The sequence below is a fragment of the Sander vitreus genome, chromosome 6 (assembly GCF_031162955.1).
Source record: "Sander vitreus isolate 19-12246 chromosome 6, sanVit1, whole genome shotgun sequence".
Taxonomy (NCBI): domain Eukaryota; kingdom Metazoa; phylum Chordata; class Actinopteri; order Perciformes; family Percidae; genus Sander; species Sander vitreus.
In genome coordinates this window covers 28099355-28127157 of record NC_135860.1, presented here as the reverse complement: position 1 = coordinate 28127157, position 27803 = coordinate 28099355, and the positions used below count along the sequence as shown (strand labels likewise).

Here is a 27803-nt window from a genome sequence, read left to right as displayed (position 1 = left end):
GTGGAGACCAAGCCAACAGGGTTTGTGTAGATAGAGGAATGACACGGCCAGAGGTCCTGAAAGCTTTATTGGTCAATGTTTATGCTCAATCACTCACACTGAGTATACTAAAGAACAGTAGGGACAAAGTACAGTAGGGTGCAGAGAAAAACAAAAAAAACTCAAGAACAACCGTTTGTGACCAAAGTGGTAATATCTCTCTAAAGCTATATCTCTCTCAACTATCAGATGGATTCCATGATTTGTGGTTTTGAGTGAAATGTTACAGCACCTGTTGGGTTCCTGTGGCACTCGAGATGAATTGTAATAACTTTGGTCATCCCTTAACTTTTAATTTAGCATGATCATCAGATATAAACCTGTTTTTGGCCAATACTTTGGTTTATGACTAAATACTGTACCTGTGTTTACTGCTATTTAGCAAATGTTACTGTGCTAACACACTAAACTGAACACAGTAAAAACATACCTTCTTAGCATTAGCATGTTAGCATTGTCATTGTGAGCATGTTAGCATGTTGATGTTAGCATTGGGCTAAAAGCATCACTATGGCTATGTAGAATACCGATCTAGCAGCTAGTGATAGCAAGATGAAGCCTCATGAAGGTTTCCAGCAAATTGGTTCGTAAAAGGGTTCATTTCTCGAGGCTTCATTTGCTCACAACACCACTTGTTGGTCAAAGAGTGAAGTGTAAAACAGGCAAATATATCACATATGAGCCATGTGATCTGTGATACACAGGATCAGAGACTGGTTTTCACTGTATTTTGCACCAGTAAAGACTTAAATAATGATGAAGAAAAAAACAGTTTCCATGTAATCCATTTATACCAATGTAGTGTGTATTTTCATTTGGTATAAATATAATCAATATAACTGTATACTAAACTGATTTCCTTGAAAGCAGTGCGACTATCACATGTGTGTAAATCAATCCTTTTGGTCATAATATAATAATAGCAGGAGGGGCAATATTAGTATTTTAAAACTGGAAAGTGACAATAGTTTAACTGGGCAGAGGGCGGTGAATGTGCGTGTGTAGATCATGGATGTATACTACAACCGTGTAGATTGGAACCGATTCCAACCACTTCATAAACCAGTCACATGGTACGGACGGACAGCGAGGCTTCGGGTGTCATCAACGACGTAATTTGTCTAAAACTATACAAGCCTGGATACGCGCTTCACCGAAAACTTTGGGGATTTCTCGACACACGCTTCAAAGCCTCAGCACAGAACATACCATCACTACTAGCAGCATGGCTGTAGAGTAGTCTTAATTGTAAACCATCCCAGTTACAGTCATGTTGTGATTGGTTTGTAAAGGTGTTATTGCATTACCAACCTGAGAGTTTTTTCTATGTAAGATTGTTTTGTTTTTAGAAATGGATTTATTGATTCACAAGAAACAAGACTAGGTCAAAACCTGGTATATGGCTGGAACATGTATAGTCAATATGCTTATTTGTGGTCAAAATGTTAGAGGGATAGTCAGCGGTGGTGTCAATAATGTGAATATAGATATTAAATGTTTGTCTGTAGTAGTTCTGGCCTAAAGTATTTTTAACGTCATCGCGATATGAACATGCACAATGGACACATCGCAAAAGACTGCCTGAAACAAAATGAATTAGGAAAATCCTTTTATTACATACTCGGTATGAAATGAGCCCCGGGGCTAAAACTGTAGTATTTATAATTCTCATGTCGGGACTGAGCCCCTACACATACACATACACACACACAATGGTGCATAAATCACCCGTCGCAACGCACCTAGTGAATATCCGTGGAAAGAGGGAGACTCCAAATGGGAGAACCCTGAACTGATAATGATGGCCTTGGAAGGCAAAACGAAACGAAGAAACTGCCTGTGGTGAGGCACAATGGGAACATGTAAATAAGCATCCTTAAAATCGACAGATGTGAACCATTCCTTTCTGGCAGCAGCACAAAGAACTTCTGCTGTGCTTAACATGTGGAACGGCGACACTTTTAAAAATGTGTTACGTCCCCTTAGATCCAGGACTGGGCAAAGTCCACCGGCCTTCAGGCTGATTCAAGACCCCTCCGCGTCATGTGCTTCATGCGGCTCAGGTGGTAGAATGGTCGTCTACCAATCGAAAGGTTGGTGTTTCAATCCCAGTCTACATGTCGAAGTGTCCTTGGGCAAGACACTGAACCCTAAATTGCCCCCGTTGCTGCACCATAGGTGTGTGAATGTACCTTGTATGGCAGCCTCGGCCACCTGTGTATAAATGTTTGTGTGAATATGGGTGTGTGAATGGTGCCTATAGTGTGTAAAATGCTTTGAGTATTAGTTAAGACTAGAAAAAGCGCTATATAAATGCACTTAATATTTCGCAATAATGACTGTCCTTAAGTAAAATGTTTATTAATGAATCAATGAATTATTTTCTGTTAGGAATGTATTTTCCATGTGTTGATGTAAATCATTTAAAAACTTCTTTTTGACGTCTTTTGATCACTTAATCACTTAAAGCTGGGCTTCTTCGTAAATCTTTGAACTATGAGTAACGAATATTACTATTAAGTGTAAGATTTGTGATGGCCGTCAGCTCCAAAGATACCATTGCCGTAACCAAGAAAGAACTCAAAAAGACAAACAAGCACTCAACGTTAAAACCAATATAATCAAAGAAAAGATTTGGAAACATGTCTCCTATTTTCACCACCCAACACCCACATGCCCCTTCATAGACCCCCACGTCTCTGTTTGCCGTTCACGGGTTTCTCTATTGATAATTGCTAATCTCATTTTGTATTATTTTGTCTTAGTGATTCGTTGTGTTCCATAATGATCCATCTGTGAACGGCTTTGATGTCTGAAGAAAAGGAGCGTGGTGGTTAAAAAAACAGTCTTTTAACTAAGCCGGCCCTTAATATTTGTACTTTTCCTTTTGTTCATAAACAAACTGAAACTCGACTGAAACAAATAGCAAATACAGCGAGAAAATATTCAAACAATAGTGGAACACCATGCTTTCATTTTTTCATTCTTGGGAACTCAGGGCAGGGCATTGTTCATGTCAGGTCAGAATTCACCAAGTTTTTTAATTATTCACACCTACCTCGTTTGGTCCGGATTTTCGGACTTTTCAGTTTGATCCAAACCAAAATTACAGCTGTGAAACCTTCTCTTGACCATGGTCCGGACCAAACAGACAAAAAATGTCTAGGTCTGGATCAAGCTGAACCATGGTCTGGTTCGCTTCTAGTGTGAAAATGTTTTTTGGATGGTTTGGACTTTCGGACCAAATTCATGAAGTTCTGGCAGGCTATCTTAGTGTTATAAGTACATGAGAGAGAGAGAGTGTATGTCAAAATTCTGTTTAATATAAAACTAAACTAATTGTTTCTGATAGCTGAATTTGAGTCACTCTCACTTTTTGTACCAATTCCTGTGTATATGATGCATAATTGTGTAGCCTATTGGGACTTATTAATTGTTGTTTTATATTTAGGTATTAATTACCATTATTGAATATTATTAATTATTAATTAGGACCTCTCACTTTTCATCTTGTCATCATCAGGTCAAAAGTAGTTTTTTTTGTCCACTACTGGTTTATGACCAACTTCTAATCATCTAAATCATGGCCTCAGCTGGACTTTATGGTTAGTGCTAATTAGCAAACGTTAGGGTGCTAACATTCTAAACTAAGATGGTGACTGTGGTACATTACCTGCTAAACATCAACATGTTCACAATGTCATCATGAGCATGTTGGCTATAGCTAGCATGCCTCATTGTATTGTTACCAAGCTTCAAGTTGATCTGAACTTTGTAGGGGTTTGTAAAATAACTACATTGGGGGTAAAGATAAATACAAAAATAATACTAAATGCATTATTTGTGATAAAAAAAAAAGGTTGTTGGCAATGTATTAGCAACCCCCACTGGCTTCCGTTCCTCAGACCCTGACTACTATGTCAAAACCTTATCCTTTTCCTTGATCATATCTTTTACTACACATCTAGTATTCTTGCATTGCCAGACCTTCCTCCACAGCTCTGCAGAGGAAGGTCTGGCTAGTCGACACAACATTCCTGGATGGGAGAAAAATGTGCTCTGGTTTATTGGCATTTCTTTAAACCAATCAATTGGGCGGACAGAGCAACGGTGCCTCTGCAAAATAGCCTCGGGAAGGAACTTGTTTTGGTGGAACATGTATACAATGTCCACTGGAGGATGACACACGTTTCCCCTGTTTAGGTGATCAGTCTGATTTAGGTAATCTCAGATTTTCTGGAAAGCTGTCAGCCGTGCATGCTGGAAGCTGAGCAGACACACAGGCAGTGGAGTGTTTGCTTGTGTTTTGCAGAGGAGGGAAGGGTGGCATTTTGATTTGATTGGGGATTAAAGGTCATGAAGAAGTATTTAAACGCTCCTGCTCAACTTTTGGCTAATCATTCCTCCACAGCTGTGAGTTGGAGGAGTCGGCAGCGCTCTCAGATCACCGTTGTCACAGTGTGTTGTCTCCCACTTTGCGGTGACAGAGCCTTAGCCACCCAGCCAGTAATCCTCTGCAGCAAAGTTTGAGTAAGCTGACGGCATGGAAAAAGATAAATAAGGATTTTCATTTTTTACCCTGTAATGAAAAACTTCATTGCACTCTCTCCTGGCTACATTTATCTCCAATACAGTTTTAGATATTCCCATACTGTAATTAACCACAATGCACAAACACTTTCACCTTGGGTTTTACAATCCAAACACCTGAAAGTTATTTAAAATAATGATTTCTTACTTCCAGACAATTAACATCCACTAAACTTCCCAGCTATTTCAACAATGCCAGGAGTATGTAACACATCTATACAAACAAGAAACTTCTCCCATTTAGGGAAGAGAGATTGAGGACGTCAGTGACAAATGTCTTGCATTAACTTTGTTGTTTATTTTCCCCCCGGAAGATGTGAAATAACCCTATTAAATCAAGTAGTCACTTGGCCATTAATCTCAATGCAGCTGACTAGTCCCTCAAAGCTAATGGGGTTTAGAATTTGCATGAGGCGAGTTTACCCACAAAGCTTCGCCTAAGAGGATTGCTGTTCAGACAGAGAGCTTATTGTCACACTTGTTCATAGACATGGATTAACGATACTAGGCCCAAAGAACTCCACTAACTGTGGCAGCAGCTCACAAGTTCCCCTTCACTGGCTCAGATTTCTGTTTCAGAGGGACGGAGATTCAGATTCAGTCTGCAGCATGCACGGCGAAATCCCTCATATTTGTTTAATTTATACAAATACTTGTCCACTGCCAGTTTGTTAAGCATCCATCAAAATCATGTCCTCAAGCATATCATGCTTGTTTAAAAGGTAAAGACAAAGCGAGGTATGATGATGTTTTTACATAACTGACACTTACCTTTCTGCTGCCTAAATAACTTTTCTTTTTTTTTATTTATTTATTTTTATTTATATTTTTTTTTTATCATCGCAACGTGGCAGCGCTCCTGAATTCCCGCTCTGTGTTGTCAACTTAGCTTTTTACATCATTTGAATAAGCCTCTTTTAGTGCGAGTGTGTGTGCTGTGTTTCATAGTTACTAAAGCAGCTTTGGAGTCTAAATATAACATGTATCCACTGCATTAATTCTTTAATATTTATCAGTAGGAAAAAGGTGCCTGAAATGTGGCTTACATCCGTGTTTAAAATTCTGTAGGAAAACAGCGAAAAGATACACAAGTTCTGCTCAAGTTCTGCCAGTTTGATTAACACGCACGCACGCACACACACACACACACACACACACACACACACACACACACACTGCACCTTCAGGACAAACACAAATCCTTCAATATCCTTTGGGAAAAAACTATCTTGTATACCGCTGTCCACATTGTGTTACTGAACCACAGTGTGAATTACAATAGTAATTTGAGCACTGACTCCCACTTGTATGATAGTTGCTCAAGAGTGACAATTGGCTGTTATGGTACATCAGAAGTGAACAGTTTATTCCCTTGGTGGGTCAGCGATGTGTCACATCATAGTCACACTATAATCCACCTCTACTGGGGAACAAAATGATAAAGCAATGCAAACAGAGTTTTTTAAAGGCACTAAATCGTCACACATTCTTTTGTGTTCCACCTATCCATCCATCCATCCATCCATCCATCCATCCATCCACTCCCCATACTCGCTGATTTCTTTTTAGGGTCACAAGGGAAATAGAGTAATACACAGATAGACTTGCATTTAAAGGCCGACAGCGCAGTGAAGACTGAACTTCTGATCAAAGTGTTTTTGTCTCATTCTGTTGTAGCGTAAGAAGAGCTATGAAGTGGAGCGCACCAGACACCTGAAAAGGTCTGTCCAGAGATCCAACAGGGGAACCCTAGGGTGTCTTTGCACAGTTTTATGGCATAGTCACTACAAGTCTTAGCTACTAATGTTATTAATTACTGTTACTTCAGGATAAGTTTAGTCAGATATACCATCAAATGGCATGTCAGTGATACTATACATGTTCATTTTGGAAAATTTTGAATTCTTGAACACAAGAGACCTGTGGTGACTCGTGAGTTCTCGTGGGAGTCAGTCAATCCCGTGAATCAGCCGGCTACGTTGTCATGAGTGGATCTGATTCAGACGAGCGAGTGAAGTCTCTCCTCCAGCTCAGGGTAAAGCAAATCCACAAAAAAAGCCATTCTTTCACTTCTGAAATAACATACAATGTTCTGCACATAGCCTAGCTAGGCCTACTGTAGGTTTGGTGTATAAATGTAGTATGTTAAACTGCAATTAGGACGAGCAGACTCGCACAACCCGGATCAGTTTAGTGAGTGACTCAGCATAACCTGAATCCTTAAAAGGAATCGAGTTTGCCAGGCCTACTGTAAATAACACAATTGTCAAGATGTTGGTTATTCTAACACTTCTGTATTATGGGCCGTAGTATGAATGTTAGAACCTCTTGTGGCCACCAACGGTGCTTTAGTCTTGTTAAACATTCATGTATTGTAAGCTAATTAATTGTGATATCGTAAGTTTACTGTTAAGCACACAAGGACATTGGTATTTTGGTGCTTGCGTTTCTCCAAATTAAGACCACACATCAAATGAACTCTGTCGTCTAATACATGTTGCTTTAATAATATTTCCCTTTATTGCTTCTAGAAAAGGAGACCAATGAGTTGATATTTATTGAACCAAGTAATAAATAAATAAAAATGTGATCAGGCTTAAAAACTATTTTCCACTCCAATGTGCCTTTTATTTCTAATAGAGGTTAATCATTGACTATAATAAATCACTTTGGGTGAGTGGTGAAGAGATTTCTGAGGAGTTTTGGTACAGAGGCAGAGTGATATCTTGGTAAAGACTGCTTACTGTCCCAGTCTTGTGTCTGTTAGAAAAATGATGCTAAGAACAGAAGACACTGTTGTGAACAACCTTCAGTCACTTTCTGTACTTACGTTGAAGTGCTGTAAACTGACCAGCAATTTCCACCAACTGCGAAACGGCTGCGGATCAGCTCCGGAACGGCGGCGGAGTCAATAAGTTTCCATTAAAGTCCATGTGTGTATTTTCACTGACTGCGGAACGGCTGCGTTCCGACTCCGTCCCAGCTCCGGCAATCCGCAGCCCTCCACAGCAGATACGCAGAGCTTCTATTTTTGCCGGATGCCGGAGAGCTCCGCAGCAATTCAGCACAGGGCAGATTGTGTGGTACAGGAAGTCGAGCACAGAAACAAAATAAAACATCTGGTTAATTTTCTAAAATAAAATACACCGTGCTCACGGCGGATAACATTTCCCTGCACTACACCTTGAAAACGTGATAATGGGCGGAGACAGGCCTGAAGTCAACATGTCAGAGGTTTTCAGATACCAGTTCACCCTGTTGACACCATGGATGAGGAGATGCTGATTCTGGAAGTACAAAATCACTAAATCATTTATGACCCGTCGCATCCTTTTTATAAGGACAACCTTAAAAAGGATATGGCGTGGAAAATAGTAGCAGGAGTAATGGGTGTGGATGGTAAGTCACTAATTTTGTCCAAGAAATGCAGATAGAAAGCAAATAGTTTATTCATGTACTTGTAATGATGAGGAATTCTCTAGCTATACGTGTTGATAACCCATTAAAAACTTTGAATTAAACAGCCATTGCAGGGTTGTTTGATTTGCATGAAGAACTTTATTAACAGGTATTAGGTTATGTAATGAAGTAAGTTACATTTGAGTTAAGCTATACATATACTAAGCTATTTATATATTATATATATATATAAAAATGTAACAATTTATTTAATATTGTGTTTGACATTTGTTAAAGTAAAAAAAATGCTGTGTTACAACAATACTGTTTAAGTTAAGTCTATTGTGGGGGGTGTGCTGTAGAGACTGCCTCACTGTTGGTGTACTGACCACGTAGGTGTTACTTTCACACTTGCAAATGAGGGGGCTGACAAGAAGTGACCAAACCAATGATTTTTCAAACATTTTATTTTCAATACAAATCACTTAGAATTCACAGAACTTATTATTACAGTACAATACTTCACACCAGAAAAAAAAAAAAAACTAAACACATACACACAATACAAATATACAGGGTTTCAGTCAACAGTAATGACAAGTCTTTTCACACCATTCTGTCCTGCCAAGACACACTGCCCTCAGGGTAGGTGAAGAAAGTGGAAAAGCTCTCCCTTGATGCCCTGTTTCCCCCCATGTTTCTCACTGGCGCCATGTGTCTCCCCAGTTCCTCTGCCTCTTCCAGCAACTGTACATTTTCACTTGGTGCAAGGAGGAAATTGTGCAGGATGCATGCTGCCACCACAAGTGTGTCCACATTTTTGGGGTGCAGGTTAATCCTGCGATGAAAAATCCTCCAACGTGACGCCAAAATGCCAAAGGCATTTTCAACTACCATCCTTGCTCTCAAGAGTCTGTAGTTGAAAATCCTCTTCCTGTGGATGAGGTTCTGTCCTGGGAAGGGTCTCATTAGGTATGGCTTCAGAGGGAATGCTGCGTTACCCACCATGACATGTGGGACATCCCCGAGGTGAGCAGCACCAGGTAGAGAGGTACTAGGAGGAACATCTAGAGTGTTGTTCTCCATTTCCCTCCCCAAATCTGAACCTGCATACACCCCACCATCAGAGGTTCTTCCAAAGTCGCCCACCTGAACCGGTAGCATCCACGAGCGCCAAAAGCAGGATGGAGAAAGTCTTGACTACCACAAAGTACTGACTACCGGACAGGGGTGGTGCTTGAATCACAGTGTGTTTCCCATCAAGTGCTCCCAGGCAATTTGGGAAGTTTCATTTATCCCAGAAGCGTTGAGCTACCTCCTTCCATGAGTCTGCAGTCGGCCGGGGCAAAAATGTCTGCATCATGACCTTTTCAATGGCAGCACACACCATATGCACAGAGTTCATCACTGTTGTGTGGCCAAGGCGGTAGTTAAATGCAAGGCTGATCAATGAGTCACCACAAGCCAAGTATCTGTGAAGTGAATAAACAAAAATAACATTAGTTAAATGTGTGATTATTATTTTAATCTGTCTCTCTTCTTTTTTCAGTTGATCTTTGCAAGGCAAAATGGCGGTCACTGAGGGACTGTTTTGTAAAGAACAGAAAAAAAGTGCATGCCAGTGGTTCAGCAGGAGGATCACAAAAGGAGTGGAAGTACACAGACATCATGTTCTTTATTTTGCCCCACCTACAACAGAGAAGGTCTGTATGAGATTATATAACAGTATTGATGACAATATCATCTTTAAATTCAATATTCACATTTCAACTAAAGTGATGGATAATTATTGTGTGTATGACATATGTTTTAGAAGGTCTAAAATTTGTGTTTTTTTTTGTAGTTCCAAAAGAAGTTTGAGTGGTGTGTTGGCAGAAGAAAGATCTTCGACGCCACTGTCGGGGTGTGGATCTGATGAGCCGGGTCCTTCGACAGCATCAGTGCCACAGGACAGCCAGGGACCACAGACTGTATCTCCATCACCATCACTATCACTATCAGGGCCCACTACATCTGGGGTGAGAGACAGGCCCCACAGGTCCCGGAGCCCAAGGGAGAGGGTGCCTCATGGCCGGAATGTGACCAACACAAGGGGAAGCCACAAAGCAAGGACATCTGATGTGGAAGAACGGCTTCTGTTCATCTTACAGGAGCCGCTTCCCAAACCGGAATCTGAGCTTGACGAAAGCTACTACTTTGCCATGAGCCTGGTTCCACTCCTCCATAGACTGGACCACAACAGGAGGCAGCAGGCCAAAATTGGTATTTTGAACCTGCTGCAAAACACTGTGAGCTGCACAGCCTCAAGCCAAGAACCGGCAGCACATTCAAGTGTATTTTATACACACCCTCTCCCCCTACGTTCCACATCCCCACTGCAACTTTACCTAGGCCAGGCACTTTCCGGCAATTAACCCAATCCCCACCAATAAACCCAATAGGACCATTCACACAGATTCTGGCCTATGATCAGGATACACAGTTGGGGTAGGGCAGCGCCCCGTACACAAACTTTCAATCTTATCACCTAATGCTGTAAATAGTTGTTTTGCTGTGGTTTTTATATTTCTATTGCTATATTTGTTTTAAAGATTATTCTTAACTTTTTTTACATTCTGTTTGTAAATTTTCCTATCTGTTTTAACTTTGTATGTCTTTAATTTTGAAAATAAAAAGGTCAAACCTATTGTGATCAGTGTTCATTGTGTTAGTAATGTTAAGCTCACCTCAGTCCAACAGCCAGTCTCTGCTTTGGTTCTATGGCAGACCTGTAGTTGGTGTTTTGTCTGATGAGTTCAGGGCCAATGATTGAGAGAAGCTCATCCATTTTCTCTGCACTCATCCTAAAGTACTGGTGGTGGCGTTGACTGTCCAAACTCAGTTCAGCCACCAGATGGTAAAAATCTCCATGTTGAGGCCTGTTCTGGTTCAGTGGATGGACCCAGTACTGGCTCCTTCTCCTTCTACCCCTCCTCCGCAGTCTTGCAAGCAGAAGTAAAAAAGCAATTGTTCTCCTCCTAGCAATGGGCACTGAAATGCACAGAATAATTTAGTGAATTACAATAGTATTACTGGGTTAAATAAGAAACAAAACCAAAACATTATTGTCACTCATAAGTAAAATGTAAACCACAGCAATTTTGTTTTATACATTTTCCATTTCCAACAACAAGAACAATAGTTAACTTTATTTACACAGCCTACTACTTTCCCAATACATTCAAAAAGGAACCCAAAATAAACATTTAGCATTTTATCAGTTGATTATATAATTATAAATATTGTACTTACCCATGGTAGAATCACACTAATCTCCACAAAAAAGGGAGATCAGCAGGTCAGCACAGAGTTGTTTCCCCTCTACTCCTCTGGATGGAAACAAACTGTTGTTGGTTTTGTGGTTCTGTTTACAGAAACTACAAGTTGTTATATCGCGCGATCATACGTGAAGGCCACAGCCGTTCCGCAACAAATCCGGACCTGGTGGGTATTGAAGGACGGCGAAGCACGAAGCCGACACGCAGCGGAGCCGTTCCGCAGCCGTTCCGCAGCTGGTGGAAATTGCGGTTGACTCTACTTGTTGCAAGTAAACAAACTTTGAGAGAACTCCAGTGATTTTGTCCATTCTTTGATGAATAATTATCCTAACAGTGTCGAAGTGCACTCTAAGAAATATCTGTGTATTAACAATTGTATGTCTGTATATTTTAACAGAAATTGTCCATAGAACGTGATTTACAGTTGTATTTGTTTATTTACATTTCGGATTGCATTATGGGACCTTCAACTGTAACTAATCTGTAACTAATGTAGTCATTAACACCATTATCATTAATTATAAACCAACACTTGGATTAGTGAGAGTCAAAAACGGCAAAACAAGTTTTGAAGAGTTGAAAAAAGCATTGAAACAAGCATCAAAAGGGTTAAAAAAGAAGAACAGATTTCTTTTTCAGAAGTTTACTAACTGAGCAGCTTTGTATGAGAGAACAGAAAATATTCTGTATTGTAACTAAAGATACACACAAAATGTGTGTTTTTAATTGCGGGAAAAAGTCTGGGTAATAAGCTGCCAGAACTTTTTCTGTTATTTTACGGATTTATTTCTTAGAGTGTGGACTCCCCTTCGAATCCCTCCTGTTAGAATAGTGTGGCACCCTTTACCATTCAGATATCAGCCATCAGATCACTAAATTAACAAAAAATCAAGTACTACTGCCGTTCTGAAATCCACTAAGCACTTGCTGGTCTTTTAAAACTTTTATATTCATGTACTTATTTATCACATTTTTTTATCCCACTGAATGTTGTCTGTCTTGTTGGAATGCATCACTAATTTTGTTGTATTCCCACGCAATGACAATAAACGCTTTGTGATTCAGATTTCTGAGATATCAACAGAATCAAACATGTACTTGTACACTTGTGGCAGCAGAGGCTGTGGTTTCCGTTTCTCAGTAAAAGTTACACAGTCTAGCCTTAAAGCCTCTGCTCATGCTCTAAGGCTACATTTACATTGCTACATTTTGGTTTAAAAATGAATATCTTTTGTTACATATACACCTTGCATTCCCCCTGCTCTTGCAGTCTCAACGGCCGCAAACGGAGACCTTTGGCACCACTGACACCAATGTTTCGCCGCCTGACTGGGTCATGAAGTCTCGTTCTCTGAGACTAAGCTAATGTTACCATGGCAACTACCAGAAATGGGCGGAGTATACATGCTGCCTCCTGTTTATGCCCAGTATACGAGAATGTTGATGAGGCGTGTTAGTTTAAACGGAGATTAGTTCTTCTACTGTCGCTAAAAACACTTGGGTGCATGGAGCTCACTTTTGGCTCAAAACTCCACTTAAAAACAAAAACGTAGCAATTTAAATGTAGCCTAAGTTAGAGTTCAGCCTTACCAGAATTCATCACCTAAGTTCTAATATGATTCATGACTTTGAATACATTTTCATTTGACATTTGATCCACTGGCCGGTTATTTTAGCCTTAATGTATACTGTATATATAATGATAGGCTTTTATAAGTCTCCTTTGCCCCAGCCATGTCTATAATAGCTGGGGGGTGAGGCGGGGGCAATCTGGGATGACTCAGGTTTGGAGAACTTGATGGAAATTTCTACATTGTAACTATCAATAAGTGACATAAAGTAGCACGTTCATAAAGTACCTATCGTGAAATGTGATTATTGTAACCCTTAGTGTGGAAAATTCCTGTTCAGTTTATCTGCCTTGGCTTCAAGAGAAATTGAACCCCAGCACAGTGCAGTGTAGTTTTAGCACATGGCGCTGACATGCATATTGAGAAATCTCACTCCCCAAATTACTTTGTAAACAAGACGTCAGGGCAGTGCCAGTAACATAATTCGTATAAGGCAAGGAATAAGTGTCATGAAGCAGTTATTGCATTATTTAGAGTGCCATAAAGAGCCAGGCTATTGATTTGAGAGCAGAAGCCGCTCAGCAGTTATTTCTGTCATCGTCACCCTCATTAAACTGATGTATGACACTTGCTATTCTCCTTTCTGCCTCTCTTGCTCCTGTTCTCCATCGCTCTTTTACTCACTTTTTAATGCACTTTGTCTAGCTGTCTGTAGAAAAAAAGATTGTAAGGAACACACTTGTTGCCACTGACAGCCATTTAATTGTGTTTGAAATAAATGTGACCATCTTTTACAATAATTGTTATCCCTTTGCTAGTTCAAACATCTGGTATATAGTTAGCTCTGCTACTGGACAGCTTACTGTTAACACGTGAAATCACAAGGCAAGAGTCTACAGCTAACATGCTGGTGTTTAGCAGGTGTAATTTCACCGTTCTCCCTACCATCGTAATGCTTAGGCGCAGCACCCAAGCTATTTTTGGCCCCACCAAAGACAATGAATGTAACTATGACTTTTCTCAGATGTAATGATTGTAGTTGGTACCCAGTGGACTTATTTAGCAAGTTTTGTCTTTAAGCTTGTTTTTTTTTGTTTTTTTAATGGGGATTTACGGGGCATTCACACAAAAAAAAGCGATCCGGCGATTTTCCGTAGGGTGGTACGGTGGGGGGGAGTGTCAATGAAACGGCCCATTTGTGTAACATCCTGTTGGGTTCTTAAACCTAGTGATGGTCTAAATGAAGCTTGGCGAACCACTGTCTTTATTTTCTGAGCTCACTAGATGGCGCTGTCTGTTAAAAAATAAAGGTTAAAGGAATGGCAATTCAGTGTGTTTTCAACCCTTTGTTGAACAGAGAGCGCCATCTAGTGAGCTCAGAAAATAAAGACAGTGGTTCACGAAGCTTCATTTGACCATCACTACTTAAACCCCCAACAAAGCACAATTAGACTTTATATTTCACAGTTACTGTTTTCTGTCAGATCGTCTCAACTTTTCACCGCTGGCACGCTGCATTTTTTTGTGTGTGTCCACTGCGGTAACCCCTGCCGCAGCCCATTAAAAATGAATGGAAAGCCCTGCGTTTTTGCCGGACCATTGGACGGGATAGGATAGCTTGAAGACAGGAATGAGGAGAGAGAGGGGGGGACTTCCACAAATCTAGGTAAGACACTGAATTTGGACCCCAAGAAGACTACCTGTGCTTAAGGGCACAGCTAATGGCGATCCTTAAATAAACTAACTAATGAATGCCATGACATCACCATCTTAGTTTAACATGTTAGCTTGCTAATTATCATTAAACACAAATCTGAGGCTAAAAGGAATGGCATTAGATTTTGATCATTAGATTTTGATCATTAAAGTAGTGGACAAATGAATGATGATCTTAACTCAATGGTGCTAGATAAAAACATCTGGGGATCAACATCCCTATTTAGATACATCATCTAGGAACATTGCCTGTGTCAAATCATATTCCAGTATATTTGGTAGCTGTTGAGATATTTCACTGGGTAATTTAACACTGGTTTAATTGTCTGGTTATACTAGAAGAAACATTGGGATCACAGGGGTAATCTGAGGCAATCTGAGGCATCTTGCAATTAAACCAATAATTGTTGAGATATTTCACTCAGTTCAGTTTCACGGACAGGAATGGTGGACAGACCAACCAATCGACTGACTGACAAACCCACACTGCCGTCCCTTGAGCCCTGCCACTGTCATGCCACAAATAACACCATATGAAGACATTTTCTAAAGGATTTTCAGTTTCAATCTGATAACACCTGCCAACCTGATTGTCTCGTGCATTAGAATGCTTCTTAAAAGTGTATCAGGCTGAAAATGAGCATGTTGCGTGGAAACAACATGACACCACAGTGTCAATTAAAGTGCAGCACCTCATATCAAGTCAATAACTATTGACGTGTTCACACTGGCTGCAAATATTCGCACCATACACTAAAGGACTTTGAGCAGACTTTGAAAAGACTAAAGTCTGACACCATCCCAGGTAGGTCTGTGTTTATCTGCCGGGAAAACTCCCGTTGGATGACTCGCTTCAGAAAGGTTGGAAATCTGCAACTTTACCTCTTTAACTTCCCTATCAAGACTTAAAACTTATAATATAAAACATGATTGATTTTGTTCATAAAGACAGGAAAAAGACTGACTGGGACTGAGATTTATGACCACCTTACACCAAACAATTGAGACGACGGGAGCGCCCCAACTCTAGAAAGACTTAGGCTTTCATTCTGATTTTGGAAATTTGTCTGACAGTGGAATCGCTTAAAATGTCGTTTGGTGAAAGGTCGGCATTAATCGTGTGCGTTCATAGTGGGATGATATTGGGATCATTTGTGTTTTTTTCACGCTACTCGCATTACTCCGGCCGATGTAGAGCTCAACAACACATCTTTCAGTTAATCTTATGGCCAAAAAAAACACTATTGCTGCTTTGGTCCTGTTAAGATACATCGGAAAATCAAACAGCGCCATGTCTGGATTAATAACATCATCTGGAGGAGCAAAAAGCACAGTGATTTTCACTGCCTTCTCCAGGGAGTAAACATGACGTCTGGATGATCGCCGCTTTCAGCGCTATTTGAGGTACAGATTTAACAGTTTTTTAATTGAACTAATACTTTGTCGGGTCTGTCCGCAAGACCACAAGCAAACAGCTTTTAAATTGCTTGTTTTCTGAACAGCAGACATACTGCGCACACACACACACACACACACACACACACTGACCGACCGACCGACCGACCGACTGCACACAGCAAAGAGGAGAGACGTTTGTCGTCATATACCGCCGCTTTGCATCATTCAGACGCCAAAGTGTGCATTGTGCGTCAGTATCAGATGCTGAGGGGTTTGACAAATTGGTGCTACCTGGGAATAAGAACAGGCTGCATACCCTGCATGCTGTTATAGGCTGGGGGCTAAACACCCATGTGGGGCCCAGCGACTCTTTGCTGACACCCATAAATGTCTTGCACACAGAAAAATAAGAAGAAAAGAGAAAATCCAGGCAGAAGGCAGGGTCTCTGCAGATACAGACACCACTACAAACTTCTAGTGGGTCATAAATGGTGATTGAGAGAGATTATTTTTGTATTAGTCTTGCATTTCCAGACCTATCTCCACAGCGCTACGGTCTGGCTCCTTTACGAATGCATTTTTGGATAGAAGAAAAAAATCTTGGGTTGTTTGCATTTCTTTAAACTAGTGCTGTCAAACGATTAAAATATTTAATCGCGATTAATCGCATTAATGCCAGTTAACTCGCAATTAATCGCACATTTTTCTCTATTCTAAATGTCCCTTGATTTCTTTTTGTCCCATTATTTTCTTATCAACATGATACAATACTTTTAAAATGGTGCCTGAACCGAAAGATTTATATATATTTAAAAAACAAAAACAAGCACCTTGTTCAATTGCATTTGTCTGTTCTGTATGTTCAAAAATATAAAACAATAAAAAGTTGATCTAAAAAAAAAAAAAAGGAGCACAAAATGGTGAAAACAACCACTGGATTTGAAAAGGGTATTTTACAATAACTTTGAATGCACCACGAGGCTGGCGAGACGAGACTGAGTCTGTGTTTTTCAGACAACGGCAGCTACAGTCTGGTGTTCGAATCCTCTACAGTGAAATACAGTCACACTTTACAGCGTTTAGCTGTCAGCATTTTAACCGTGTTTATTCCAGCTGCTAGCTAACAGTGGTTAGCGTTCGCTGCTGCTAAGTGTAGTGTTAACTAGCGTCTTGTGCGGCGAAGTTTCAGTTCCCTCTAACGTCTGTTTTCGGAGCATCAGAGAGAAGTGTAGACATTAAAGAAGGCACCTAAATAAGGCACCGAAATCCGCATTGCTATTCGGTCCGGGAGATAACGGTCGTTAAGGCACCGGTGCCGTATTAGCAATAAAAACTCTTCGGATCTACACGATTCACGTGGATGACATTTTCCCATTCAAAATGGCGATTTTCCCCGAAAAGCGACTAGTTTGCAGGTATGTACTACTCTTTGGCCTGCTCGCAAGCTCAAACAAGGGTATCTGTTGTTTTGTTTCTGGTCTAGCTAGATCTGGTGCGGTGTTAGGTGTTTTTCTAACGTTACTAGTTGTTGCAACAGCATGTGAAAAAAACTACAAAGTTTGCTAGGCCAAAAAGAACGTTAATCTCGCGATAAAAAAATTGACGGCGTTAAAATGGGTTTGAGTTAACATTTGCACCCCGCAAAAGAAAACGCCACATAAAATATTAAATGAAGCGTGCAGCCATCCACTAATGTGGCGGTGTGTCCAAGCTTTAAAGGTTGCTCCTCATTCAACTGTCTTGTCTGTGAGCTTGTGCTTTTGGGTCTAAAACAGGTTTTGTCGGTCTTATTCTCACATTTCCAGATCTATCTCCACAGTGCTGTGGAGCAAGGTCTGGCTACACCACCGATACACTCCTGGATAGGAGAAAAATGCTCGGTATTGTTTGCATTTCTGTAAACCAATCACAGTTGTCTTGGACAGTGCTTAGCTCAGATCGCAAATACAATGGCTCTGTAAAATAGTGTCGGGAAGTAATTTGTTTTGGTGGAACATTTGTGCCCCGCAAAAGAAAACACCACATGCAATATTAAATGAAGTTAACTGTTGACACAATACAGTAACGTGAGCTATTTAAATTAGCTGATACATTGTTAAACCTCATTAGCTCTAACCAGTGTATCTCCGTGTGTACTTTGTCCACAGCAATCCCACCAATCGCTCCCAAAACCTCCCAGTTAGAGACTAAATGCCATAAACATATTGTTAGTAAATCTTTACAATCATTCCCCAAAAGAACTAAGCAGGCCTGTCTTGTTGCACCATCCAACTTTTCTTCAAAACTTGCCAATTCCAGCGTGTAGCTTGCTAGCTCGAAGTTTGTTGTTGTTTTCCAAAGAGAACGGCGTTTGACAGTGGCAACACAAATCGCTCATTCTGGAAATTAATTGTAGTCAATCCAGAGTACTCTTGTATTAGTCTATACATCAGCCTGATACACATTTTAGAAAAATCCTAATGCACGAGACAATCATGTTGACATGTGTTATCAGATTGAAACTGAAAATCATTAGAAATGTGTTGATATGGTGTTTTTTTGTTCATGTTATGTCTTCTACAGCATGACAGTATTCTTTGGCTACTAATTTGTGTTGCATCTCTGTGCTTTATATGTTTGCATCCTGTTATTACTTCATGTTCTTATGTGACTTATGATAGGCAATTCTTCAGCAAACTCCTTTGAGTTTTGTTAATAATAAGACATCTTGGCTTTGTATGTTTCACTTTGATATATTACGTTTAAAAAAGCTTAAGAGAAAATGTTTTTTCTTTAACATTATAGTACACACTACCGGATTATTAAAAAGGTATTTGTGTTCTTCATATTCATCAACATTCTACCCTGCCTGTTTATGATATGTTGACATAATCTTGTATTGGTTGAGTCTAAAAGAGGGATCCTGTTATGTGTGTGACATGGTTTTGGTCAATTTCAAAATCCTGCCATTTGTTTTGAAATTGTTCCTTGACACAACCTGTGGATGTACTGTGTGTCCTTCAGTTTGTGATTGGTCACTTCCATTAAATTTCCAGTTAGATTTGATATTTTTTTTCAACAAAGTTTTAAAATCATACCTTTTCTCCAAGTTTTTGTCTGTGTGTGATCCATCCTAAATCTTGTACTGTGTGTGAGTTTACCTACGTTGCATATTTGTTTCTCACTGATTATCTTGAATTCTGTTTTTATTCTCCAACTTTTGAAGCACAGTGGTCAAACTCGTGTTGGTTTTGAAGTAGCATATTAAAAATGTGACATTCATATAGACAGACAGCCTAAAGAAAATTGTTAAGAGTGCTCATTGAGCTATAAAGTAGTCGGTCTCTCATTGTAGCAGATTCTCGGCCTGGGTTATGGATTCCATGGTGACATCCATTCTCTTAATAATGACTAGGACAGAGATCAGGTCAATCATTTTAACTAGCAGCCAATAAGACTATGAAGAATATGCCTGAAGACGCTTAGCAGATCTGCTGACTGAAATTTAGAAAAATCTACCTTCTTGATACTCTTTTGTCAGTATCAAATCACAGTGATTTGAATAGTCTAAACATCTATTACAAACTTTAGTTTTTTTCATTAAAAGAGGTAAGCAAAAACATGAAAAACAAAGATAACTTGAGAAAAGCTTAATGCTGCATTTGTAAATATTTCTATATTAACAAATGACAATAGCTGTGTTCGAAACTGTTCCCTATCACGGAATTAGTGTACTATATATTGTGTTCGCCATTTTGGCGACGTGTTCGAATTCTCCACTGTTAATTTCATTCACTATATAGTCCATACGATGTACCCTAAATTTCTTTTTCAATAGTGAGTGAGTGAGTGAATGAATGAATGAGGGAACGGTTTCCAACACAGCAAGGTGTAATGTAATAGGGGTCACTCGTAGTGAAGAACCTAGAGAGAATTATCACCCAACTGTTTTAATTCACTCTCAGCTCTCTCATCAGTCCCGTTTCCAGCCTCAACAGGCGGCTGTTTTCATTAAAAAAGCTTTGATAAGCCTCTGTACACCTCAGCTCAGGACCAAAAAGCTGACAGACAAAGTTAGCGACTAGCTGTTGAAAGTTGTGAAGCATTTAACAGCTAAAGGGACAGATGTTTTTCTTAGGAGTTGATAGAGACCAAAAACAGAGCTAAAAGAGAGTATTGGTCCCAGAGAAAGGGAGAGGAGAGGGTAAGAGAGGTCAGTAGAATGAATTTTTACTTTACTTGAACACTTTAATTAAACATGGTCAACCTTCATTTTCAGATATTTGTGATCATTTTAGCCTCTTCTGTATTTGCCAGTGTTTTAGTCAAGACCACATAAACCGAGACCAAGTCATCACCAAGACCAGAGTGAATCGAGACCAAGTGAAGACCAAGACTTGGAGGGATTGAGACCGAGTCAAGACCAAGACTAGACCAGTGCGAGTCCAGCACTGCATGCCACGATAAAATGTAGAAAATGCTAACCATAGGCACTCCTCAAATTGATCTGAAAGATCCACATTCCCATGAAAAAACACCTACAGAAAAGAAATTAAGATTCTTCTGCATTCACCTCTTTTATTGCCATAAATGTATGAGAAATGCCTTGATAAAATAATTAAAAAAAGGCAGTTGTGGTCTTGAAATAATATCCAGAGACCGAGACAAGACAGAGTAAAAATGCAGCCGATTCCGAGAGGAGACCTTCAACAAGTGGTTATGAGACAGGTCTCAAGACAAAGACCTATCTCCAGTAATACAACATTGGTATTTGCAGATTGTAGTGTGGATCATTAAGTGCAACATGTAACCTGATTCTCATGTCTTCTTCTTGACGGATCATGTGTGCCACTGCCTACTCATGGTTTCAAATATCGGTATCCAATTTTTGCTCTCCAAACTTCTTAAAATGCAAATATTTAGGTCAGGGACCCCCTCGCAGTGGTGAAATGTAATGAAGTACAAATACTTTGTTACTGTACTTAAGTACATTTTTCACGTATCTGTACTTTACTTAAGTAGAATCAATAGTGCATACTTTTGACTTTTACTTTGTTACATTTTACAGCAATTATCTATACTTTCTACTCCACTACATTTCTACAACGTTCTGTTACATTTTCGTTACATTTTCTGATCAGTTTTTCTCCCTGCCAAAACGTCTTCCTGACTGTCACACATTTGTCTCACCAGTGAAGTTTGGTTGCCATAGATATGGGGCATCACCGATCTTCATTGGCTTCTAAGCTGGCTCCGGTGCTCCAGAGCCCGGGCGCAGCGCCGCTGACCCTTGGTAATACAGCCTCCGGTAAAAGTGAAATTGAAAATTTTCTATTTCTCTCCACAGTGTCGTTTACTTCTCCGCCAGACACATTTATATCTTATTTATTTGGCTGGACCTCTTCACATCCACCTCCCCATTCCCGCTGCTTCACACACTTTATTTGCTTACGCTCCCATGGTTAAAGGAAATAAAACAAACAGTCTTAAAATACATCCATGAATAAAACCAACTGCATTCTGATTCTAACAACATATTTCCGTTTTATGCTGATTAGGCTAGAACTTTTTTTTAAAAGCCAGGCCTTGTTTGTGGTAGTGGACAGTATGGATACTGTTGAAGCTCAGCATCAAAATAACTGAACCACCCCTTATCAAATCATGGGTCGCTAGACACAGTGCACTCACTGACCAAGGTGCAAACTAACCAACTAACCAACTTAATATGCAAAAAGATTGAGAAGTACTTTTACTTTTAATCTCTTGATGCCCAAGCCCGACAGGCATCAAGAGATTTATGTCCGAGCCCGACCCGAATAAAACCGTTAAAATCTCATTTTTTTCTCATACTAATGACACATGTATGTTTGTTTGTGTGGAAAGCTTTAATTAAGCAACTGTAGGAAGGCATTCGGAAATGTCAACAGATGAGCGCATCAGCGCACACGGAGCAACAAGCTCACGTTAATAAGCTGTTAAAATGTTCAATGTGTTAACCGTCACTGCTTGCTTCGTTTCCGACCGTGATCAGAAAACCAGGGGAGACTCGGTACCTCCAGGGCCGCCGTTATAACATGAATAACTCTGCTCCGGTCGCATTTACACGTCTGCTCCTCTTTCTCTCTTATGACCAGCTTCCACATAGACACAGACACATGAGCTCTCTTAAAGGAGCCGCAGCACCATTTTACAACAAATGTCTTATCACGCTGATGTGACCGAGCCCGGCCCGAACCCGACCATCATTTCTAAATATCTGTCCGAACCCGGCCAGGCCCGTCGGGTACCGTTGGGACCCGTCGGCCTCGGGTCAGGTATCCATGCCTTAGCGCCTACGTAGAACCTTCCTTCTACTTCTCTCTTTAGTAGCGCAAAACCAAAACATGGCGAAGCGAACAACAAAAGCTGGACAGACGAGGAGGTGGAGTTGCATGTTTGTCTGATGATGACCGACACAGTCGACCGTCATAAGCCACAACACAGCACCCTCGGGAGCACTACCAATATCCTGAGCCTTGCAGCCCTTCAGCTGCTGCTTGAGAGCAAGAGGCAGCGGGCAGAGAAGGCTGAAGCAGACCCTCCTCTGGCCGCTGCCACTCGCTCTCTCTCCCTTTCTCGTCATCCGCAACGTTGTAGCCTACTCTGGCTCAAATGAATAGCCTACATATGGTCATCGAACTATAACAACCTTATCCACATTGTCGAAATAATTTAAATATTGAGCCATTACACTGGAAATCTTTTAGATAACAGGAGACTATAATTTCTGCAGCCTACTCCGTAACAACTAGACCACCTGGATGCCTTTTTCTCGTTTCTCTCCACACCCTGGGTGTACGGCCATGAGTATGGCTGATGAGTGTATGAGATGCAGTTGAGGAGGGGGGCGGGGAAGGCAGGCAGAGCTGACTAGGAAAGCGGGGACAGGTGTGTGGATGGGATAATTGAAGGAGGGAAATTCTGAGGGTATGTGGTGGACGAATGGAAAATGGCATTGGTTTGATTCATGGGACGAGAAATGTGTCATTAGAGGAGGGACAGAGAAACAAAGTGTGGCATTATTAAATAAAAAATAAAGCAACACGTCATCGGTCTCTGTTTACTGTGTGGCTTATGTGACTCTTCCTGTTTTTTCCTCTCCATCTGTGTCATTTTATGTTGCTACTGCGGGTGGTAAAGAAAATTGACAGTCTGTTTGTCACTGTTATGCTTGCAACTGTTTGGAAAATGATTTTAGGGGGCTTTAAAATAATTCATACATTAAAATAGTGATATGTGCCAATGTACATGTAGGTTTTATAGAATAGGGCAAGTTGGTTTACATTTGTATTCCTGGTGTGAAAATCACAAACATAATGACAAAATGGGTGGGGAGTTATTGCAGTAAAATGTCTTCATTTATTTCTGCAGACACCAACGTGGTTGATGGAGCTGAAGCCAATTGTGTTCATTTGGATCTTTAGGAAAAATAAACTTGTTGACTTTGCCAGGCTTATGACTGCTCTGCTGTGGCAATAAACCCAGTCCTTTCTGCTAAACTCAAATGGTGGGCTATACAATGATGTCCCTCCAGTGGGATAGTTGTGGAACACACACACACACACACACACACACTCACAGAAGATTTTGGTCTATTTCCGTAAACATGAAGAGCTACTAATGTGAGTTCCGAGTAAATTAAAGAGGAGGGACATTTCTGCTGGAAATATGTACATTCTACATTTTATACATTCATGGCAGAAAGTAATCTACAACACAGATATTAATATTATAAACCTTTATATCTGATGTTGTTACACTAGTTGAATGTAATGCTAAATTATAACAGGTTAAAACACATCAAGAAAAAAAGTCTTAACTGCCAAAAGATATGTAGCCATTTAGCGGCTCCCCTTACATTTCAGAAACATAACTAAGACAACAGTCATGTCAATCATCTGTGCAACTTCAATACTACAGTCAGTCTAAATTGCAAGAGCACGAGTCTACAGTCAGGCTAGCAGCTGTGTTAGGCACAATGGTGCTTTGAGCTAAATGCTAACATCCACATGCTAACATGCTCAAAGTGACAACGCTAGCATGACAATGATGATCGTAGTTTAGCATATTAGCATGCTTTGTTAATTAGCACTGAAGTCAAAGTACAGCTGATGCTTATGGGAATTATGCCAGGTTTGCAGTTATTTGATCTTAAATCAAACTTTTGGACAATAAAGTCTGGGGATCACCAAAGTCATTACAGGTCATACTGAGGGGAACATGAATGTATGAACCATTATTAACAACAACAAGTCCTCCAAACGTTGTGAAAAGGTTGCAGTTTGGTTAGGTTAAGGCAACATAACAAATATGGTGGTTTGGTTTTAAAATTTCTTATAAGAAGCAGAAGGTGACGTACATCCATTTGTTTCATAAAGTTAACAAAAACTTTATTTACTTTTCATGAACCCCGGTCTCCTGGGTGAAAGTCCTGTTTGTTTGACCCATCTTAGTTTGGCGCTCTATACTTCCTGATTTGTTCCTAATTATTACTAAATATGGGTCGGAATTGCTGACTGTAAAAACAACTTATGGAGTCGTTTTTTCGAGTGTGGACAGTGTCAAATTTAAATGGCAATGCATCGAAAGACATTTCATTCTGGATACAAAAATTTCAACCTGCTGGTGGCATTGCTGCCAATGTCTCGTGTTCTGCCTCCGTCACAGCTGCAATTCTACCTGGTCTGTGTCTCCACCAGCTCCACATCTGGATAGTCAGGGTGCAATTTTCAGTGGGGATGCGTGGGATTCCACCCTTTCTGGTCTACATATCCCTGCCTCTGCTGAACTATTTTTATCCCCGGTGGGCACAAATGTATCCCACCCTCAAAGTGATCAATGCTACTTCACCAATAGCCTAGACCATATATTAATTATATACTGTCATGATTGTGAGTTTCTGTTATGTTCTGTTTCATTTTGAAGTCTGTCTTGTCTCCCTTGTCTTGTCTAGTTTACTTCCTGTCTTTAGTTTTCCCTCCTTTGTGATTGCCCTAATGTGTTTCACCTGTTTGCCCAGCCTAGTGTCACCTGTCCCTTGTTAGTCCTCGTTCCCTGGTTTATTTAGTCTCTGTGTTGTCTTTGTCTGGTGTGGGATCATTGTTCGTTGTGTTGTCATGGCTACTAGTCTCCTGTGGTTGGGGTTTTTGCTTCCTGGGGCCTGTTGCACAAAACCAGGATAAGGGCTTAAGGCGGGATATTGAAGTTATCCTGGATGAATTTAGCTTTGATTTGGTTGCACAAAAGCAGGTTGAATTAAACCCAGCCAAGTAACCATGGAGATTTATTCTTTGCAGTTAGCCTGCTCCAGAGCAGGCTAACAGCCAGGCTAAGATTAATCCTGGAGTCTGATGTGTTAAATCAGCTGCTGCTCTGATCCGAAATAAACGTATTTAACAGTTATTCCGTTGTCTTCTGAATGTGTTCTGCTTTATTTTTATTAACATGCATTACTTGTCACTATTGTGGTTAGTTTGATTTAAATCCTACTATTGCAGTTGTTTGGATGGTAAGAAATGGTTGCACATGCACCGGAGATGAAGTGGGACAATGTGGAGGAAAGGGGCTTTTCCTCCGCTGCTCTCCCCGTGAATATGCAACGTGGAGAGGCGGGGGGAGGCGGGGATCCTCCCACACCGTGCAGCGGACTCTAAAGGAGACTTTTAGCGTCAATAACGACGACAATGGCACCTGACCAAACGTCCGTGTTTTATGAGATGGGAGTGAGAATGTGTTGGAATGCCACAAAGCTTCTTAATCTTTTTATTTTGGTGCCGTCACGCATCTTGGCGCTTGGGAGTGAGAAAAAACATGAATAGTAGGCTATATTGTTTTACAGATATGCTTACAGTGTGTTTTGAAGTCACTACTTTTTCTAGTTTTTTTTTTAATAGAGATTTGTGGCTATGGTTGTAAAACATTCTCACATTATGAATTAAGGGTTTGAAATTAAGCCTAGTCCTTAGGGTAAATTGCCTGAGGAACATGAATTCCCTCTGCTCACTTTTAAGGCAAAGTAGGCTAAATAATAAAACATTTTATTGATATAGTGCTTTACAGGCTACTCAAAGACACTTTACAGTAAAACCAGCACATTTAGCACATAAAAACAGATACAGCAATAAAACCAACACAAAACAAGCATATTAAAACTTTGTAAAAATGTGGAGTGACTAGTAGGCCCTAAGTAGATCTTTTTAAATCCTTACGCATTGTTTTGTCTGAACTTTTTTTCCTCTGTCTGATAACAGCCGTATTTCCCTTTTTGCATATTATGTTTCACCTCAACAACAGCTGCTGCTCAGCGGGTTAAAGACATGCCGCATGCGTCTTCTCCATTTCTGCATCAGTAAATCTGTGATCGAGATTGTGGTCTATTTAAGAAAGCCGTGGACGTGCACTTATCGCAGCTATCTACACCTGGCTTGACATAGCTTCACCTTCTCATCCTGGCTCGGCAAACATGCAACCGATTAAGCCGCGATGAGCGGACCACACTAAGTCAAACTGCGCTTTTTCAGTTATCCTGGATTTCTTCATTCTACTTTTGTGCAACAGGCCCCTGGTCTTCAAGTCTTTTGGGATTATTTTGGGTTTGCCTGCCTGCCAACCCCTGGACACTCTGATTTGTAAGTTTTTGTTCAATAAACTCCTTATCTGCATTTGGATCCAAGCTTTGTCTATCCCTCGTCAAGCCTTAACATATATGTAAAATATAAGTATAGTAAAGTGCTGGAATGTGAAAAGTCGATAGTGCCATAGAAGGATAAAATCCGAGCAGCAGTTGCTGGTTGTATTTAGCCGCTACAGAGCTCCAGGACCCCGGCTACCAGCAGCAGCTGTTTAGCCACCAGCAGGTGACTGTGAGCCGGCTACAGGCACCGCCAGATGACGGTCCTTTCAGGGGCCGTGGTAGTGGAGTTTAGCCAGAAACAGTGAGCGTCATGAGGCAATGACAGTTAAGTTTAGATGCCAAAACGACTGAATGACTAAGTTTAGGAAAGACTGGATTTGGATTGAAACATTCCCGATCGATGAACGAGCGTTTCCTCTGTGAAATTATTTTGTTTTTGCCGTAAAGTGAACTCTGCTCTCCAGCTTGAAAGCTCTGTTTTATGTTGACACCACGTTGTGCTATTTCATTTTGAGATTATTCATAAGTGTGTTGGCATGCCTGGCTGAGTGGCACTATATCCATGGTATTGGAAGAGGAATTTAATTCTTGCAAGTTTTGTTGTGCATGATCAGAAAACATTCTCCCCCCCCCCCAGCTTTCTTCACAAATCGCACCCTACAGCACTTTTCCTCACCCCTCTCTCTTTGTGTGCTGGTTTCCAGAGCACGTCTCTGAAGTGAGTGTGAATCTCTCTCTCACAATATTGTTTTAATGTACATTTCTGTGGTCAGATAATGAAACAAATCAATTTTACTATCACAACATTGGCAGACAACCCCCCCCCCAAAAAAACAATACAGGTTGATCGGCTCTACTTACAGTAAATTTGCAATGAGTGGGAGAGAAAGATAAGAGAAACAAAAGGTTGCCATATTCAAGTACAGCTACAAAGCATCTGTTACAATCTAAATGACCTGAAAACGTATTTATGCTCGTAAAACTGGGAGCAAAACTGTAAAACGAGAAAATTAATTAAAGTACTAATTAAGCCAACTCAAATATCAGAATATCCAACTCGAAAGTATTTAACTTCACTGAATAATTGTAAGTATAAAGTCAGTATTTACCGCAACTCAACAA

The 27803-nt window shown here is 40.4% G+C and overlaps 1 protein-coding gene and 1 pseudogene across 1 annotated transcript in view; both read right to left on the bottom strand.

Moving 5' to 3' along the window:
- Positions 1-27803, bottom strand: part of tsnare1 (T-SNARE Domain Containing 1) — a 196696-nt gene that overhangs the window by 12005 nt on the left and 156888 nt on the right. The window lies entirely within an intron of this gene.
- Positions 8635-11323, bottom strand: LOC144519076 (uncharacterized; annotated as a pseudogene).